The sequence below is a fragment of the Prionailurus viverrinus genome, chromosome A1 (assembly GCF_022837055.1).
Source record: "Prionailurus viverrinus isolate Anna chromosome A1, UM_Priviv_1.0, whole genome shotgun sequence".
NCBI classification, from domain to species: domain Eukaryota; kingdom Metazoa; phylum Chordata; class Mammalia; order Carnivora; family Felidae; genus Prionailurus; species Prionailurus viverrinus.
In genome coordinates this window covers 166,286,515-166,300,767 of record NC_062561.1, presented here as the reverse complement: position 1 = coordinate 166,300,767, position 14,253 = coordinate 166,286,515, and the positions used below count along the sequence as shown (strand labels likewise).

The window sequence follows — 14,253 nt, the reverse complement described above, 5'->3', positions numbered from 1 at the left end:
AAATACAGAGAACAAATTGAGTGTTGCTGGAGGGGATTTAGGTGGGGAGATAGGCTAAATGGGCGGTGGCATTAAGGAGGGCACTTGTTGGGAGGAGCACTCAGTGTTATATGTAAGTGATGAATCACTGGGCTCTACTCCAGAAACCAATACTACACCGTATGTTAACTAAATTGCAGTAAATTAGATAAAGTAAAAAAAAAAAAAAAGTTGGCCAATGTAAGCAGAAATATGGAAATCTTTTGAAATAACCAAAAAGAAATACCAGAGATCAAAAATTGTAACAGAAATGAAGAATGCCTATGACAAAGTTATTAGTTGACTAGATTTGACTGGGGAAATAATCTCTGAGCTAGGGGACATGTCAATCAATAGAAACCTCCACTATGGAAAAGCAAAAAGAACAAGATTGAAAGAAAAAAAAAAGGCAGAACAGAACAGAATATCCAAGGACTGTGGGACAACTACAAAAGCTGTAACATACACATAATAAGAATACTAAAAGGAAAAGAGAGAAGGGAACAGAAGAAATATTTTTAAAAATATTGACTGAGAATTTATCCAAATTAATGTCAGAGAGCAAATCATAGATCCAAGAAGCTCAGAGAATACCAAATGGAATATATGCAAACAAAACAAAACAAAACAAAAACCCCACTATGTTGGCATATCATTATCAAATACAGAAATAAAAAAATAAACAAAAATTCCCGAGGAAGCCAGAGAGCAGAAAACATCTTACCTGTAGAGAAGCAGAAATAAGAATTGCATCTGACCTTTTTTTTTTTTTGTCCAGAAACTGCTTATTTTCCATCTGTTTATTTGCCTCTGTAGAAGAGCAACTTAAGACCACTCAGTGGTTGTTCCTACCCAATCAGTGGCCTAAGTAGAGCGAGCTGCAGATGAGTCTTCAGTGGCAGGCTGAGTGCTCCAATATTCAGTAGGGAACTGCTGAAAGGCACAGAGGGCACCTGCACACCTTCAGACCAGTCTGCGACTTCAGGTTGAGTAGCGATTAGCTCAGGAGCTGGAGCAGTCCATTCACCCTGAAATTCCTCTTTGGTCACGGCCTTTTCAGCAGCAGTCTGCTCTTCCTTTTCAATCTCTTCAGGATCTCTGTAGACAGATTAGGCATGACTTCCCCTGGGTGTTCACAAGAAATGGTGCCACATATGTGCAGAACTTCCCAGGCCAGCATCCACCACATTAGACCCACTGCATGAGCAACTGTGTTGTTGAAAGGATGGCAATGTCCACACAGTGCAGAGGAGAGTCTGTATTACACGGAGCAATGGTAGGCAGGTTTATATAAGACATCAGGCTGGTGGTCAGCCCTGGGATCAGTAACCACCAGAAGCCTTGGCTCCCAGAAGGATACCTGGATCTGGTTAGTGAAGATGCCAGGAGTGAAGTGGTCAGCAATAGTGGTGGCTCCAGTCGCAGCAGCAAACTTGGGCACAGCTCACTGGCCAGTATTCCTGGATGATAAGACATTGACATCAGCTGAGTTTTCAACGGCAATAATGGCACGAGCTACCAACTGAAGCTTCTCCCAGCTTCTCTTCAGATTTCTGATAGAGATACCATCACTTTTCCTTTTGCAGATGTACTGTTTTATTTAGAGGTCAAGTGGGTTCCTGCTACAAGAAATTTGAGGACATCCTCCTCCTTCATTTGCTGGACATCAAGGGCTTCAGACACTGTGAAAATTTCCCTTTAAGTTACGATGAAAATGCAAAACAACTGTATGGACCCCCTGACTGGAAAAGCAAGAACTACCTATGACTTCTTAAACCCTGTACAGGCCAGAAGAGAATGGGGTGAAAATATTTAAAGAGTAGACATAAAAAAACCAACAAGCTGGAATTCTGTACCCTGAATAATTATCCTTCCAAAATGAAGTAGAAATAGACTTTTTCAAACAAAAATTGAGGGAATCTCCTGCCAGTAGATAGTGTTGGGAGACATGTTAGAAATTCTTTAGAGAGAAGATAAATAATATAGGTCAGAAACTCAGATTAAGAGGAAGACTACTGAAGAAAGAATACCGAAGGTAAAATAAAAACTTTTTTTTTTAATTTTTAATTGCTCTAACAGATAAGCTTGTTCAAAACAATAATAGCCACAATGTATTCAATTATGTAATCTTTTGTATATATCTTATGTGTATATATGTATGCTTACTTGTAAGTGAGATAACTGAGCAAGTGGGAAGGTTAAATCAGGATTATTTGCTTGGTATAAGGTACTCACACTACCTATGAAGGTATTTTGTTTAGCTAAAGAAAAACAAACAAAAAGGTCATGACCAGAGTTTGAAAACTTCATGAGGTTGTAATCCCCTTTGAGAGAGAGTTTAGAAGATGGAATGAAGTGGAGAATTTATACTCCACTAGTTAAAAATAACATTATAGGGGTGCCTGTGTGGCTCAATTGGTTAAGTATATAGGGCACTGGCAAATCTCTGAGATTAAAGTAAGAACAGAGATATGGTTGGAGTAGGACCCTGAGATCTGGGATAAGAAGAATATCTGCATTGATATTTGGTACAATTTTCTGGCCTATAGTATTGAACACAGAAAAAATGGATGAATAAAAAAAATGTATCTGGAATTATAGAACCTTTAAACCCATGGAGCTGAATCTAATATTCTTAAAGTGTATTGCAGAAAAATTAGATCAAATGCACGTCGATGTCATACCTGGAATCACACTACCATAATTATAAAATAGAGATTAGTGAGCAATTTAGATTTTATTGATCCTGTGTTTTAAAATAGTCTTCCACTCAAGATGCTGAAAGTTAATCTTCATAGGTTTATTGAAATTATTACTACAATGTCCTTGTAAGAGCCCTGCTCTGTGTAGAAATTCTAGAGTGATACATATTGAGAGACATTTGTTTTGACTATTAAAACTCTGTGTGATACATGCAGGAGTACTCACATGCACGAGTACACTAAATGACCTGGGATTTGAATGGAGTACAGGGCATGGAGCAGTTATGCTCCCCAGAGCCAATCACCTCTCTTGACTCTGAACTTTGCCATATGACCTCTACTTTGGAAATGACGCAAAGTGCTGAGACTGTATGCCAAAATCACTGCCATTGGTCAATGAATGGCTGCTCTCTCCAGGATACATAATGTTAGTCATGTTGCTTCTATGGGATCATTCAGGAAGGCATTCATATTGTGGAGAAATTCAAACTTGTAAGTTCACTTAAATTAGTTCTATTATATCAGGCCTCATGTACTTAAAATTTAAGAAAAATGACTTTATAACCTACATTAAGAGAAAATTACATCGTGAGGAGAAAGTGGATTTTGTTTAGCTTTTTACAATTTAGAATTGCAGACTATCTGATCATAATTTACAGTATATTCCCTCTCACTTCTTCACTTTCCTTATGTAGCTACAGCTTAAACAATGGATTTTATTTTCAGGAATAAAAGTAATAAAATTGGAAATATTGGTTCACCTGGGTAACCTTATAACTGCTATAGGCCAAAGTATTGTGGTTGTCAATTTTAAATAATACTATGATTTTTAAAAAATGTTTGTTTATTTTTGCAAGTGTGAGCTTGAGCGGGGGAGGGGCAGGGAGCAGGATGGATGAGGATCCAAAACAGACTCCAGGCTGATGTGGGGCTTAAGCTCACGAAATGTGAAACTCTTGAACCATGAACTCACTAGCCATGTGATTATGACCTGAGCCAAAGTCAGATGCTCAACTGACTGGGCCACCTAGGTGCCCCAACTGATGCTATGATTTAACCCTTTAGGATAGGCAGTGTTAGAAAGAGTATCAGTCATCTGGGTTTGCTTTCTACCTCCACCACTTAAAGTATCTGTGACTTTAAATAACTGCTTTGTAATCTCTGATTAGCAAGTATTTTTCTTTAAAAAATCTATAAGAATGTCTACTTCCCATAAATTCTGACAGCGTTTATTAGGATAACTATGTAAAAATACTCCTTTGCTTATAGTGGTGCTAAATGAATATGGCATATATACACAAATATTCTCTGCCTCGCTTTTCATGTAATGGGGCAGAGATCTATATAACTGGACATTCTAAGTTTATTGATTCTTAAATAAAACTATATTTAACCATAAAGGACAATCTATAAATAATATCAATTTATATGTATGATTTATCAGTGTGTTTTATATATGTATATACATGTAATGCATATAATACATAATATATGTGTGTGTTGTATATATAGGCATGTGTGTACATTTTGCAAGATGAACCATTGGAAGAAGGATTGTTTTGTTCCATGAATGATTTGGGGATCATTGAATATCTATATACAAAAAAAAGTGTTTTATATACACTTCACAGCATATACAAAAATAAACTCAAAATGTTTTGTAATTCCAAACATTTTACAAAATGTTTTGTAAAATTCCTAGAAGAAAACATAGGAGACCTTTGTAATCTATTAAATGACATCAATTTCTGCAACACCAAAAGCACAGTCCATAAAAAAAGAAGTTGACAAATTTGTTTTCATCAAAATTAAAATGTATGTTGTCCAAAAACAAAACAAAACAACAACAACAACAACAACAACAACAACAACAACAAAACCACCAAGGGGATGGAAAGACAAAACAGGGATTGAGAGAAAATATTTGTAAATTGTGTATATCCAAAATATCTCAAGTCTACTCAAAACTTAACAAGGAAACAACAACAAAAAATTAAAATTGGAAAAATACTTTAACATTTTATCAAATAATATATATAGATAGGAAATAAGCATGTGAAAAGATACTACAGATCCTCAGTCATTTGGGAAGTACAAATTAAAACAATGAGAGAATACTATATATCTATTAGAATGGATACATTTAAACCATATCAAGTGCTGGAAAAGATATGAAGCAAGTCTTTTACATTTCTGGAAGGAATTCACAGTGGTAGACCATTTAGAAAAAATGTCAACTGCCTTAAAAAATGAACTGTACACCTACCATGAACTATTTACTCAAGAAAACTGAATGCATATAGAAATATTCATATAAATACTTCAAAGAACAAATACAACCCAACACCCAAAAAACTAAACCAATTTAAAAATGGGCAGAAGACATGAACAGACATTCTCCAAAGAAGACTTACAGATATCCAAAAGACACGTGAAAAGATGCTCAACAAATGAAAACTACAATGATAGAGCACCTTGCACCTGTCAGTATGGCTAAAATCCACAACACAAGACCTTAGACATCTTAGTGAAGATACAGTAAAAAAGAAACCTCTCTCTTGCATTGTTGGTGGGAATGCAAACTGGTGCAGCCACTGTGGAAAACAGTTTGAAGAACATTCTTCAAATAGTTAAAAACAGAACCACCTTATGATCCAACAATTGCACTACTAGATATTTACCCAAAAAATAGAAAATTCAAAGGGATACATACACCCCTATGTTTATAGCAGCATTATTTACAATAGCCAAGATATGGAAGCGGCCCAAGTGTCTACTGACAAATGAATAAAGAAGACACACACACACGCACACACACGCACACACACGCACACACACGCACACACACACACACATACACATATAATGGGGTATTATTCAGCCATAAAAAATGATTTCTTGTCATTTGCAACAACATGGATGGAGCTAGAGAGTATAATGCTAAGCAAAATAAGTCAACTAGAGAAAAACAAATACCATATGATCTCATTCCTATGTAGAATTTTAGAAACAAAACAAACAAGCAAAGAGAGACAGAGAGAGAAAGAGAGAGAGAAACCCAAAAAACAGACTATTAGCTCTAGAACAAACTGATGGTTACCAGAAGAGGGGGTGGGTCAGAAGGTGAGTTAAATAGGTGATGGGGACTAAAGAGTACCATTATCATGTAGGAAAAAGATAATAAAATAAAAACAAGTAAATAAAGTATAAACTGACTATAAAAAAGGAAAATAAAATATTACCTAGAAATCAGGAAATAAACCTCGGTATATTCTGTTAGTTATTACTAGTTATGTTGCAATGGATAATACTTTGGTGTAACCAAATAGTGCTTCATTAAGAGTGCATTTCTACTCTACAAACATTTGAATTCTCTTGTTTCTTACAAGCTTTATACCTCTCAAAACACCTCAACTATACAAATCTATGAGTGGTTGCTTTGGTACAACATCTTAATGTGTTTAGCTATGAAGAGTTCAAACATAGATTTAAAATGAGTTATAAATATGACTTGGTTCATTTCATTGTTGTGTTAATAATTTGGGTGTTCTTAACAGTATATATGTATATTAAAGATTATAAAAGTCCAAATATTTCATAATATCATTGGAGAATGTAAATTTCTCCGTTACCTAACAAGATGGGTTATATAATACAACTTACTTTTGGGATAAATGCATGTTTTTAACCTCACCAGAAAAACACAAATCTGTATGTGGCTTTTATGAGTTACATGGAATGTACAGAAAACGTACCCCCCCTTTTTATGCTTCCTTTATAAAGTGACATAATGACTTAATTTGAGGATTTGAAAGGTACCTCCACCCCTCTCTTTAAGAAAATGAGTGAGTGATGGAATTAGAAGCTAACTGGAAAGGCTGCGCAGAAGTCGGAACCTGGTCTTTGTATTTCTGAGGTATGCATTCCAAAGAGGTAGCTTATCCCTCAACTAAGAAAGTGAACAGTCTCGACCACTGCAGGTCAGAAGTTTAAAGTGAAAGAAAAATGTCTGGAACTGGACTCATGCATATAACAAAATCTGAACCCAAAAGAAAGCCAATTGCATAGTTTGACAGTGACCCTGGAGGAGGCAAATCCAATTAATTGGGAAAAGGATTAGTTTGAAGAGACCCCTCAAGTGGAGCTTGCCAGAAAGGATCTATCTCAGTAGCACATTTGAAGAACAGCCATCAAGTCAGGTGGATTATCAGTGCCCCTGTGCTAATCCCCAGTCAGAACATGAGATAGTTCATCTGCATTTTTCAGAAGCTGTCTTCCAATTAAAAGCTGATTTGTAAAAACAATGCCTTGTGTACTCTTAAGCCCAAAATACCCTGAGAAACCAATAGTAAAAAAAAAAAAACCAAAACAAAATACAAGGAATATTAGCTACAAGTTACTTTCACCAGCAGAAGGAGCTTATGTACCAATACTATGGGGATGGTCTAAAGCAAATTAATGCAGGCTCAGCTATAAAAAGAGCAGACGGAGCCCTCTGTTAAATAAAATTTAAATTCCAAAGATAACATTTCATAAGAAGGAGAAAGAATGAAAGCATTCTTAAGCTAAAAATAAGATTTTTCATTTGTTTGAAGAAGAAAAAGAAATTCACAGTGGTTTAGTTTACCAAGAAATAGAATTATTAACCTTAGTCTTCTGCTTTTGAGATTGTCATTAATGCAATGAAGACATGACATTACCTTCCTTCGAAGGTACATAAATGGAAATCACATTTTGAATCCATCAAAAAGATATAAGGTTAATTGTTTGTACTTTGGGCTTCGCTTTTCACTTATAATATTTATTTAACAATTAAATGTACCAGACATCGTGTTAGATTTCATGAATTCACGAGTTAATAAGAGCTAGCCGTTCTCAATAAACTTATCTTAGATGTTTAGGTGGGTGAAGGAAAGAACACTAACAAAATAATTAGCAGTAGGTACTGAAGAGATGTATCTGTAACTGTTAATATCACTTTAACTTTTTAGAATGAGAAGTTTTAAAATCATAGAATATGTGTTGCTTATGATATGGGTAATAAAATTTTATAATCCAATTTTTTAAGTCATCTGTGTAATTTCCTTCTGATTCTTGATCCTATCAACTATACTCATCAAAAGCCTTTTGTGAAATACTAGGACCAGTCATGTCACTAGTCAAGGTCAGTGTAAGGAATATTAGATATATGACTGTATGACAAACCTTAATACAAGCACTAGTGATTTTTTTTTTATTTTTTTATTTTTTTATTTTTTATTTTTTTTTAAATTTTTTTTTTCAATGTTTATTTATTTTTGGGACAGAGAGAGACAGAGCATGAATGGGGGAGGGGCAGAGAGAGAGGGAGACACAGAATCGGAAACAGGCTCCAGGCTCCGAGCCATCAGCCCAGAGCCCGACGCGGGGCTCGAACTCACGGACCGCGAGATCGTGACCTGGCTGAAGTCGGACGCTTAACCGACTGCGCCACCCAGGCGCCCCGGACTAGTGATTTTTTAAAGGTATTAATTTCTCAAATAATTATTTAGTGTTATGAATTGAACAGCATTATTATTATAGAGATATAATAGTGAGAGAGTTGTTAAGTCCTTCCAATGGAAACTGATACTTTCCTGAAGAAGACACATAATAAATAAATGAATATATAAACAGGTAAACGGATACTATTGTATGATACAGTAACAAATTATGTGAGGCAAAGTTAAGCTTTTGCTTAAAAGTCAAAATTATAAGTAAGAAGTAAAGATTGATGGGAAGGAGGGGTATTGTGGATAGGTGGCAAAAAAACAAAAAACAAAAAAACAATCTGAGAAGTCTTCATTAAACAGAGAATTGGAGTGAGGAAGATACTGAGTGGAAGAATATCAAAAGCATCTAATTTGAACTGTCAGCCTAGAGCCTGACTCGGGGGCTTGAAATCATGAACCACGAGATAATAAATGACCTGAGCTGAAGTTGGACGCCTGACGGACTGAGCCACCCAGGCGCCCTGATAATTTGACTTTAAATTCATAAAAACAATTATGGTTCGCTACATTTAAACTTGACTCATTAGACTCTAGGAATTACCTAAGTGCTTGAGAGAGTTCATTTGGTTATTCAGACAATTTAAGGACTTAAAAAGAACATGAATTATTAAAATTATAAATGCCGGTATCATTTAAACATGTTAAGTGACAAAATTATAAGTCTTTTCAATAGTGATAATTAAATTGTACTAGTTTATGAGATATCATATATGCTCAATCTGTTTTTTTTTCATATATTAAGTCAACAAATTAAATTAGCAATTTAAAAAATCAAATTGCTCCAAATGAGGTGGTTTTTTTGGTTTACAAAGATCACCACAAGTATACCATAGAACTTTGAGAATACATATTACTTTCTCAAGAAATATTTATTAAATAATCAATGAATAATTGGCTTTTCAGTACTTTTAGGATCATTTCCTTTATTAACCACGTTTTAGAATCATCTATGATAATTGTTAAACAATACAGACTTGCAGAGTCTCCCCCACTTATAACTACTGATTGAGTAGGTATTGGTGTAGTCTAGAAATCTGTTTTTCACTAATGTCTCTTTTGACTCTCAGCAATAGGCAAAGTTGTACTACACTGCCCTAAAGCACATTTCTAATTTGCTTCCTATCCAGTCTAGGCAGTTTTTTGACTAAGTCCCATGTCTGATGCCATCAACCTTTCTGATACAAACTTTCTCTGCGTGGATGTGTATCAGTGCAACTTATGGCTCCTCTTTACTAGCTGGGATGCCTACCTGCCTCCAGATCACATCTATCCTGGGCTAAGAATCCTGGATAATGTGTTCTGATCCATCAGCAAGCTGCTTACTAATCTCATTTCATAATAATTCTTTTCACTTTATGACAGCCTGTTCATGTCAGAAATAGGCATGAAAATAGCAAATTTGGATGGCAACTCACAGTAGAGCTTGACTACTTTTATGTTCCTTTCAGAAAAGCAACTCAGTTATTATGAATGTTTATTTGAATATGTTAAGATTACACTAAGGCTCTTGAGTGACACTTTTCTTTCTTCCTTTCTTTTTTGACATTATCCTAAAAATGACTCAGTTTTTGCTATTTGTAATAAAATCAAATATGCTATTCAATTGCAAATGCAGAAAATAACCTTCCAGTTTGATCTATTCCTAGGATGTACTATTTGAACATTAATAATTCCTTTTATAATTCATGGATCCTTAGCTTGCTATGAAATGATACTCTTTCCTGTGTAAAATCACGGTAAACATGCTCATTCAATAACTACCAACCATAGAGTTTACTCAGACAATGGAAGATTGGTTCTTAAAGTTATTGAAATCTATGCCATTTTCTACTGTCACTTTATATTCAAAATACTTCATCTGAATAAGAACTGTGATTATTGAGGACTGTCTCTTACATCCTATTGTCTGCCAGCAGAATTACTTGGGCTGAGTTGAATTTTTTCAGTCTACTGCATTTTTTCTAAAAAAAAATAATGCATAAACCTATCATCTAAGTAAGGTACATGAGTTATCTATTTCCCATTGGATAAAAAAGAAAAAAAACAAAAACAAAAACATTGCTACCCATGCAATCTTACAATGACAAAAACGTGGCAGCATACTATGTTACAAATCACCCTAAATTAAATTCACTCATATTTATCCTTATTTTCACTTTCTTTTTTTTGTAAATTGAAAGCACAATTCAGTCTTTTTCACACTAAAAATAAGAATACCTTTTGTTAGTCATGTCATTTCTTAATTGCAGACAGAGAGATCAAGAAAGTGGTGTTTTGCAGGATCACTGTAGCTGCAAATTTGTAGCACAGTAATTGCCCAGCATGTGCTAACAAACTGTTCAGCTCATCCAGGCACACTCAGTCAAAGAGTGCAAGCAGGTAAAGAGAAGAAAGATAATCAATGGTAATCATTTCTGTATTTTTTCACTTCCCTTCAAATGCCATTGTCATCTCATTTGTGTGAGAAAAACAAAAAGCAATTTAGAAAGTTACCAAAATTAAAAGGAGAAAAGTGCAATTTAGAGACAGGAAATATCCATGTGAATTGAAAGAAGGCTGGGTTCCTTCAACATTGAATGAGTACACTTTTGCAACAACAAAAAAAAGGATAACAGTACGTTGTTATTCTAGTGATAATAGCCATCATGAGGAAAATCCAGAAGTATTGCATGATGAATTGAATTATGCTGTGCATATCAACAGGAGATAAGTAGATAAATGAATTACTGATTATAGTGACATACAGTGTGATCCACAGTATTTTAGATTTTGAACATAATCAATGAAAAATGAGTACCCCAGTACTCTAAATGTATAGTTAACTGTCAATAGTTCCTATACAAATATGGCTGATCATGATATTCATTAACTACCTGGTATACTTTTCTAGTGTGCAGATTTGTAGTGACCATTGTTATGGCAAGAAAAAAACGAGCTCTAAGTCTTTGTCACTCCATTCTTTCCATATTCATTTGCATATATGTATATTTTCAGGCCTAGCCTCAATCTGAATAAAGACATGCATTTAAAGTGATTTAAAATTGACATTTCACTCAAAATGCCTGAAACATGTTCAAATTACAAAATTTGATTTTGTGATATCCTTATATCACCTAGGCATAATAAGAAACTCAAATGGATGCACTAATATACTTCGATTTCAATACTTGGATGTCTTTCCTTGTTTGGGGTTAAATAAGTTTTAAGTAAGTGTCTGATTTAAAATATTTGCAGAAAGTATGATTATTCAGATTTTTATTTCTCTGGTTCAGGGTTTTCTTGCTCATAATTCATGATGAATATCAAATCTTATATTTACATTTGGTGGGAGATTATCAAGTCACGTTTTACACCTACTAACGTTTACTTTATGGTGATAAGCTTAGAATCACTCTGCTGTTATGATAGTTCTTATTCCTAATTTCAGGTTTAATGGCAGGAGGAATGGGGGTAAAGAGCAACACATCTAAAGAAAATGACCCAATTGTTTCCCGTTTTTTAAAAATATTTTTAAATTTAAATCCAAGTTAGTTAACATACACTGTAATAATGACTTCAGGAATAGAATTTAATGATTCATCACTTACATTTAACACCCAGTGCTCATCCCGACAAGAGTCCTCTTCAATGCCCCTTGCCCATTTAGCCCATCCCCCAACTCAACACCCCACCAGCAACCCTCAGTTTGTTCTATATATTTAAGAGTCTTTAATGGTTTGTCTCCCTCTCTGTTTTTTATCTTATTTTTCCTTCCCTTCCCTTCCCTTCATCTGTTGTTGCAAATGGCAAGATTTCATTCTTTTTGATCACCAAGCAATATTCCAGTGTGTGTGTGTGTGTGTGTGTGTGTGCATCTTTTTTATACATTCACCTGTCTATGGACATTTGGGCTCTTTCCATACTTTGGCTATTTTCAATAGTGCTGCTATAAACATTGGGGTGCATGTGCCCCTTTGAATCAGCACTCCTGTATTCTTTGGATAAATACCTACTAGTGCAATTGCTGGGCTATAGGGTAGTTCTATTTTTAATTTTCTGAGGAATCTCCATACTGTTTTCCAGAGTTGCTGTACCACTTTGCATTCCCATCGACGGTGTAAAAGGGTTCCTCTTTGTCCACATCTTTGCCAAAATCTGTTGTTTCCTGAGTTGTACTTTTAGCAATTGTGACAGATGTGAGGTGGTATCTCACTGTGTTTTTGGTATGGATTTCCCTGATGATGAGTGATGTTAAGCATTTTTTCATGTGTCTGCTAGGCATCTGGATGTCTTCTTTGGAAAAGTGTTTATTCATGTCTTTTGCCCATTTCTTTACTGGATTATTTGTGTTTTGGTTGTTGAGTTTGATAAATTCGTTATAGCTTTTTGATACTAACCTTTTATCCGATAAGTCATTTACAAATATCTTCTCCATTCTGTTAGATACCTCTTAGTTTTGCTGATTGTTTCCTTCACTGTGCAGAAGCTGTTTATCTTGATGAGGTCTGAATAGTTCATTTTTTGCTTTTGTTTCCCTTGCCTCCAGAGACATATCAAATAAGAAGTTGCTGTGGCTGAGGTCAAAGAGGTTGTTGCCTGTTTTATCCTCTAGGATTTTGATGGCTTCCTGTCTTATGTTTAGGTCTTTCATCCTTTTTGAGTTTATTTTTGTGTATGGTGTAAGAAAGTCTGACCCTGTTTTTAACTAACCTTAGGATTTACATCTCACTTGCTGCCTTTTATTTAATATACAAAGTTATTTGCCTTCTCATACAAGCCCCATATTTAAGCCTATCAATCTGGATAACGTCTACAAAAAGTTTTCAGATGTCCTGCTCACATATACAGTTATCGCCAGGATTACTGGGTAACTAGTTTTCTAAAGTTAAAACTACTTTTTAGCAAACATTTTCGTGATTGATTACAACTCATGAGTAATCATAATTCAGCATGTTTACCACTTAGATAATATAACCCACCATGAATCTGCAGCAAATTATGAGTCAATCAGGCAGGAATCTATTTTATATTGCTGAAATTATCACATGTGGTCTATTCTCTGTCCTTTTAGGTCAATTCTGCAGATGAGAGTTACAACTTATTTCCTTAAAGCTATAAGAGTGCCTGTGTATCAGGCTGTCTTTAATTTTGTCCAAAACACTTGTATCATTTCTGTATATGCCCCCCTCCTATTGAAGTGAAATATAAGTCTTTACCTCTATAACTATCTCTTTCTGTTTCTAGCATCTTGCAGTTTTAAGCTCTGGATTCTGTGGTGACAAGACTTATTTTTATTTTTAATAAAAGCTTTATTCCAGAATAGTTTTAGATTTACAGAAAAGTTAAAATAGTAGCATGCCCCACATGTACCCACAAGTGCCATATCCATCAAGCCCAGATTTTCCTATTATTAACATCTTACATTACTACAATATGTTTGTCACAATTAATAAATGTTGAAACATTATTATCGACAAAAGTTCATAATATTCCCAGATTTCCTTACTTTATACCTAATGTTCTTTTTTCTGTTCCAGAATCCCACCCAGGGAACATTACATTAATCTTCATGTAATCTTCATTAGGTTCCTCCTTCTGTAAAAGTTTATCAGACCTCCTTTGTATTCAATAATCTTGAAAATTTTTTTCAGAGAGGTAAGAATAGATATTTATTCCATGAAAGAAAATATATTAAAATAGGAACGGAGAACTAGAAACCCTCTGAGAAAATAGAAATATGGTATCAAACCTTTTTTAATTTTTAAATTTTATTTAAATCCAAGTTAGTTAACATATAGTACAATAATAATTTCAGGGATGGAATTTAGTGATCATCACTTACCTATAACACCAGTGCTGATCGCAACAAGTGCCCTCCTTAGTACCCATTACCCATTTAGCCCAGGCCCATATACAACACCCCTCTAGCAACCCTCAATACTAGTCAGATAATTTATAGAACACCCCTTAATTGGAATTTATCTAATATTCTTCTTTTGATAAGGTTGTGGTTATGGGCTTTT

At 34.7% G+C, this 14,253-nt stretch overlaps 1 pseudogene; it reads right to left on the bottom strand.

Moving 5' to 3' along the window:
• Nucleotides 1–843: 843 nt before the first annotated feature.
• The window catches only part of LOC125164540 (40S ribosomal protein SA-like), a 30,084-nt pseudogene continuing 16,674 nt past the window's right edge, over nt 844–14,253 (bottom strand).